The 7265-nt window shown below is 36.9% G+C and overlaps 1 pseudogene; it reads left to right on the top strand.

The window, feature by feature from the left end:
* Window positions 1–234: 234 nt before the first annotated feature.
* On the top strand, window positions 235–6922 carry LOC120613566 (nascent polypeptide-associated complex subunit alpha-like; annotated as a pseudogene).
* The last annotated feature ends 343 nt before the right edge of the window (window positions 6923–7265 follow it).

Here is a 7265-nt window from a genome sequence, read left to right as displayed (position 1 = left end):
CAGAAAACAGCAATAATCTGAAACAACTTCTGATGAAAGTGAAAAGAAGGAAATGCCAAAGCTTGAACACCAAGAAGACAAAAATCTTGACTACTGAAGAAAACACATGACTTTAACATAGACAATAAAGATATTGGAAGTATTAAAGATTTTACCTATCTTGATTCAGTCATCGATTTGGATGGAGACTGCAGCCAAGAAATCAAGAGAAAGCTGCAACTCAAAAGGGCAGCGATGGGAGAATTAGAAAAGATCACCAAGAACAAAGATGTGTCATTAAAGACTAGGGGGAAGGTCATCCACACTCTCGTCTTCCCATTTACTGTGTACGGATGTGAAAGCGGGACGGTGACGAGTAAAATCGATTCATTTGAAAGATGGTTTTGGAGGAGAGCTCTCTGGATACCCCAGACCACCAGAAAGACAACCGAGTGGGTCCTAGAGCAATTTAGCCTGTAACATCACTGGAGGCAAACATGACAAAACTGAACCTGTCCCATTTTAGGCCTATCGTGAGAAGGCAGAGTTCTTTAGAAAAGACAATAATGCTGAGAAAAATAGAAGCCAGCAGGAAAAAAGGAAGACCAAATATGAAATGGACTGACTCCAGAAAAGAAGTCATGCACACGAGTCCACAGGAGCTCAGCAGGGCTGTTGCGGGCAGCACACTGGGAATCTCACTCAGGCATAGGGCTGTCAGGACTCACAGCTGACTCAGTAGCACAGAATACACATTCATAGTATTTACATAAATGCATTATTTAATTTAATTATATCTAACTCATACTAATTCTCTAAATTGGGTATAATTATCTCCATTTAATAAATGAAATAACTGAAGCTCAGGTAATACAGTTAACAGGCTGAGCTTCCCCCAGTGGGAAATACTGCAGTCAGATTCGGTTGGTCTAATAACAAAATCTTCCTTCTAAATTAGTGAGTATATGTATGAAGGAACCGAGACTCAGATTAATACTTGTTCCTTATATCTAATTCATAGGATAATTTAGGCATGTAAACTCTGTAAGTTAATACATGTTTTCTGATGATCCAACTATCACCTTTTACTTTTGAAAGTGAAATAATCATAACAACCAACCAGGAGGGCAAGTAGTAAAATATCTAAAGAGAAAAGCCAATTATTTCAATATTTATTCATTCATTCATTTATTTGAAAACTGTGCCCTACATCGTAAAGTATTGTGCTACTTAAGCAGGTTTTTTCTAAGAAATAACACAGGCATTGTATTTCTCCACCCACAAGAATAAGATATATTCACTGCAAAATTAACTCTGGTTTTCTTTTCCTTAAGTGAATTATGGGTATTGTGATAATCTAAATAGTATTCAGACTTTTAAGAGAGCCCAATACTGAAGGAAACAGAAAGACTCAATTTAGTATGAAAGGGAAATGGACAATTAGCCTATTAATTCTTTATTAGATTCATAGAAGGTTAATTGATAACTCAATAGTTTTAACCACAGCCATGATACCCTTGTTGGCTCAGAATACAGGAAGAAGAGGATCATTTGCTTAGAAAAACTCATAGATAAGTCGCTTCTTAAAGTCACTAGTTGACATTTAAAAAAATCTACAGACATCCTGTTTTGAGAGCTTCTAGTCAACATATAAGACTGTGAAGCAATTTTTGATGCTTGCTCTCAACCAGGAGCATGAAATAAAGACCCAAATGAAAATCCTGCGAGACCAAAGTTTTCACTGTAGTGTGGTCATGAATAAGGCACCTAGAAGATGGACTGTTACTTTGAGTTGGAGATGACCTAACACATATATTCTCTTTATCTTCATAAAAACACAGTGATCCCTTAAGAAACATATTGTGCTATTTATTTTATGAAATATTTAAAAGAAATAATTATTCCATGCCAGAATAATGTTGTATTTCCAGATGTTGTATAGAGTTAGTTCTATAATAATCATGCTCTAACTTCACTTTCTTGGGGGAATCTAAGGTATAATACAACTCTGGTGGGAGCCCACTGTGTATCATTAGAAGGCTCAGATGTATGTAAAGTCCTAGAAACAGAACACTGAGTAACAACTTGAAATTTAAACAAAAAAATTACACAATTCTTTGTCAGTTACTACATTAGAATCTGAGACCTTTAAAAAAGAAAGAGGAAAATAATAACTTAAAGAAGATAAGATTTTTAACAAGGTCAGTCATACTGTTCTTATCCATGTAGTTAATTCATCAATCAATTCATTTGTTTATTATGGTAGTAATATGAGTATTAATCATCTTGTATGTGCCAAATATTGAGTTAGGTGATGTGTATATAATGATTAACAGAGTACAGTCTCTTTCCTCGGAGACTTTAAAGTGAAATGGGAAAGATACCTAAAGAAGCATATTATTACAACATAGTGATAGACATGCCATGATCAGGGCACTTTTTGCTTAGGCAGGAAATGGGGTTAAATATTGCTGGTGATAGGAGCTGGATAATACCAATTTGAATTCACACAATTACATTTAGGGCTAAGATATTGCTCTGGGTAGAGGTGGTTATCTTTACTAATTTCTATAGTTTTCATTGCTATGAACTTGATCTCTTCTGTAATTTAATCAATGATCACAGGGATGAGTGAAAAAAATGAAGGTCTAAAACATTTCTGATTGAAAATTTTTCAAGATAAGACAAAAGGTCTGTAAAGGGAAATAGAATATAGAGGAATATGGAAACTGAATATGTTCTCCCTTTGGAGCATCAAGGGGTCATAGACCAATGATAACTCTTGGCACAATGTGGAGACATTTGAATGTGCCTGAGCCTTTTCAACTGGACCTTTCCTTACCATGGGGAAAATGACTGTGGGGTGTGTGTACCACTAAGAGAGGTAACATTCTGGAACCCAGGTAAGTGTTTTGAGGAGAATTTACGTCACAGGGATTCTCCTACCTGGGAGAATTGCAGAGGCCCAAGAGTTCAGGCAGTTAGATCTGCAACACTGATTATCTTCATAGATTTTCTGACTGNACATGCATTAAAAAATGTAAAAAAGATGTATTAGTTATTTAGTGCTATGTAACAAATTGCCCTAAATTTAGCTTAATCCACATTTATTATCTCACACAGTTCACAGGAACCTGGAATCACCTTAGCTGTGTGGTTCTCCTTTAGGCTCTCTCAGGAGGTTGCAATCATAATGTTGACCAGAAATGTATTCAATCTGAAGGCTTGACTAGGGCTGGAGAATTCATTTCCACAGTTTCTTATCCACACGCCTTGCAATGTAGTGTTGGTTGAGGCAAGGTAGCTTCAGTTCCTCACCATGTGGACCTCACTGTAAGGTTACCTGAGTATCCTCATGGCAATGTAGTTGGTTTCCCCCAAAGCAAGGGATCCAGGAGAACAAAGGGGACTCAGCCATGGAAGTCACACTCTATCACTTCTGAAATACCTGAGGGTCGCAGAGGCTATTCAATGAGAGGAGACTGCAGAGGGGTATATGAATACCATGAGGCAAAAATCATTGGGGCATCTTGTAGGCTAACTACAATAAAAAAAAACCAAAGCCATTTATTTACTGATGGTTCAGATATGAGAAAAAATGGAGAAATCAAGTATGAAACTCAGGAGTCTGGCTTTTAACAGCATCATTGCTTTTGTTTAGAAGTGTTTTGCATTTGTACTTTCTTGGTGAGTATTTGTTAACATGTATACGTGACAACTATCATTTCTCTAGGGAAAGACACTGGTATGGAGGTTGCTAATTTGTATCATCTACTCTGGAAAGATAAGGAAAAGTATCCTAGAGACTGTTATAAACCAACTATTTCACCAAATTAATGGAACTAGAATGTCTGTATCTCTAAGGTATATAAAAGGTATAGAAATTAAGAATCGGTTAGTAGTACTTAGTACCAGAGAACAAAGTTTAGGATTGTATGATATGAGAACTGCTGCTTTTCTCTAAACTAAGCTTTCTTAAATTTGGCACTATAGACACCTGAGGCTGAACTATTTTGTTACTTTTTGTTATGGAGGGTTTTCTTCTGTATTGTGCAATATTTAACAGCATCACTTACCTCTACCATCAGATGACAGTAGAACTTTCATTATAAAAGCGATATGATTTAGACATCAGTAAATGTCTAAAGGAGGTAAAATCATCCTTAGTTAAGAACTACTGGTTTAAAACGTTTTGGATAGTTAAAAAAATTTTGGTTAAATCTTTGGGAAAAAAAATATGTTAAAATAAAAATTTTGCTCCACTGAAATCTTGTGATTGACCCACCTGCTCAAAAGTCAGTGCCTGCCATGAAAAAATAAAATCTCTTTAATTCAACTGAAAATACAGGACAGAAATCCCATTTAGATAAAAATGAAAACAAAATTTTAGGTCAGTCTAGATTTCGAAAGTTGAATGCCTACAGTTTATGTCTTTTAATAAGTTGGACTTTTTGGATGGAAAAGGCAGCTTTTGATCTCCTTTATTACTGAAGTAAAGATGAAATTGTAACATGGGACAGAATAGAGATCCACATTGTGGGGAGCTTTGTCTAGGAGTAGCATAAAGGTAATATTTATGGGAAAAGTCAAGTGTCTTTCGTAAAAATGTTTTTATAAGGAAACCCAAGTTTGCATGTTGCTTCCATAAAAGTCCCATGGTTATTCTAGGTCAGGTGGAAATGCATGAAACTTGAGAAACCAGTAAGACTATATCTCTGCTCCTACGTGTAGAAGGCATAACAAAGACACTACTTCCTTACATAATAAAGAAGGCAGATTGAACAATAGCAAGTTGATTGAATCCAAAATGTATAGCATTAAGATTATTTTGTACATTGTTAAAATTTATTATTGAAAAGTGTAAAATTAGTTTAAAAATGGAAGAGCAAGGAGCAACACAGAATATCTTCCCAGTAAAACAAACTTAACTGGTGAAAACTATTAAAAACAACCAGAAAAATAACTATATAAAATCTGTGAAAATTATCTAAGGATATACAGTAAATAAAAAACATTTATTTGAAATATATATATATATATACATATATATATATATATGTGTGTGTGTGTGTGTATATATATGTATATATATATACACACACACACATACACACACACACACACTAAACTTTATTAACAAGAATCTGTGGCATTTGAACTAAGAATGTCATCCCCACCCCAGCTCAGCATAGAAGTCCTACCTAGAATAGGTAAAGGTGTAGACAAGAACATAGGGCATAAGTTCTCAGCTCCTCATCTAGAACTTTGGCTTCCCTGTGAGAGGGCTCAATCATTAGCATTTTTTATAGTCCAGAGCTCTGTTTGCAGAGCTCTATTTTAAGCAAGAGTATCTGAGAAATCTGGGGCTCCCTTCTACCAAGCTCCCACACTTAGGGCAGAAACTCTGCTATTGAACTAGCAGACTGAGAATACTGTGGGCACCAGCCACTTTCACCACAGTGCACCAGTAAGATGGAGGTTCTATAAAAGAAGAAGCGAGCTGAGAAGATTTGTGGCTACCACTCCCACTTAGTGACCCACTCTTAGAGCTGCGGTATCATTCTGAGAAAAGAAACCCACTTTTCCCTTCCACAACTAGAGAGCAATGTGCAGAGATTTTGCCTAGAGGAAGAAGCAGGGTGTCGGAACAGAGAATGTCAAGGAGCTCCCCAATAAAGCCATATTTAGAGTAGTGTGTGTGGAAGTTCAGGTTTAAGGGTGCCATCAAAAACGGTGGAGATTTTGGTGGTAAACAATTATGAAGAAGCTGATAGCTCCAAGAGAGCAATGGCTAAATTGTAGATAATGTAGAAGTTTACTGGAAAGAACCAGGAAGAGATGTAGTTAAGATTTATCTTGGGGCTGGAGCAAGACTCAAAGTTTGATCCATAGACTACCCTGCAAGGGGACTGCAGTCAATTGGATCAGACACTGGGGCAAGTTATGCCCTAAGGCACTGTTTTTTTTTTTTTTTAAATAGAGCATTCCACTGACAGTTATTGGATGCTAAAGGCTGAGTGGGATGTCAACAAAAGCAGACAGCTTAATAAAAAACTCAAGGAAAAAGTCAGAGAGTCCAGCCACAATCAGTGGTATCACAGAGAGACTGTGTCCACACCAAGGCTGTACCCCAGGAATGACCTCAAAGGCTGTGCATTATAAGGGGAATAAAATTCACTAAAATGGTCTAACCACATCACTAAAAAAAAATAAATAAACAAGCATTTCTGCAACAGGTGAGGGTTATGTTTTTGCTCCTTCTCTTTCTGCCATCATCTTGGTTCTGCGTTCCCTGCACAAAATGCCACAGAAGTGGTCCCTGCTGCACAGGAGGGGCTGCCACAGTCCCAGACTGAGACAGGATCTAGAACAGACCTTGACAGCGATAAATTACTACCACAGATCCTTGAACAAGATTCCACACAGGCAACCACAGAAGAAGCCTAGCTGGCAGCAGCAGCTGAAATCTTCGAAGAGCCTGTTAGTAAAGCAAAACAGAGCCAGATTGAAAAGAAGGTATAGAAGGCTATGTCCATACTGGGTCTCCAACAGCTTACAGGGGTTGCTAGAGTCACTATCTGGCAATCTATCAAAGAATATCCTCTCTTTCATCACAAAACTAGATGTCTACCAGAGCCCAGCTACAGGTACCTACGTAGTTTTGGGGGAAGCCAAGATTGAAGATTTATCTCAGCAAGCACAGCTAGCAACTGCTGATGAATTCAAAGTTCAAGGTGAAGCTGTCTCAAACATTGAAGAAAATGCACAAACTCCAACTGTACAAGAAGAGAATGAAGAGGAAGAGGTTGATTAAACAGCTCTGGAAGTTAAGGGCATAGAATTGGTTATGCCACAAGCAAATGTGTCAAGAGCAAAGGCAGTTCAAACCCTGAAGAGCAAAAGTAATGATATCGTAAGTGCTATTATGGAATTAAAGATGTAACCGTCTGAAAACGAGGACCTTTTTTTTTAATGTTTCAAATGAGTAACAGCTTAGTTTGAAATTTGTACTGTTTCTATCACTAATAAAATTATGCCTTTTGTGGGAAAAAGAGAAAAAAATAAACAAGCAAACAACGACAACAACAACAACAAAATAGCACTTCAAAGGTAGGAGTTGAGATCCAGAATTTCTATGATATATTTTCTAAAATGCACAGTTTTGAACAAAAAACATTATTAGATATGCAAAGAAACAGGAATGCAAGACTCATACTCGGGGAAAAAAAAGAGTTGAAACTGCTATTGATTGAGCTCAGATGGTAGATTTCACAGACAAAGACTTG

This window comes from Pteropus medius, unplaced genomic scaffold (assembly GCF_902729225.1).
Source record: "Pteropus medius unplaced genomic scaffold, Ma_sr-lr_union100, whole genome shotgun sequence".
In the NCBI taxonomy this organism is placed as follows: domain Eukaryota; kingdom Metazoa; phylum Chordata; class Mammalia; order Chiroptera; family Pteropodidae; genus Pteropus; species Pteropus medius.
Note: the sequence above shows the minus strand (reverse complement) of the source record. Positions and strands in the feature narration are given on the sequence as shown.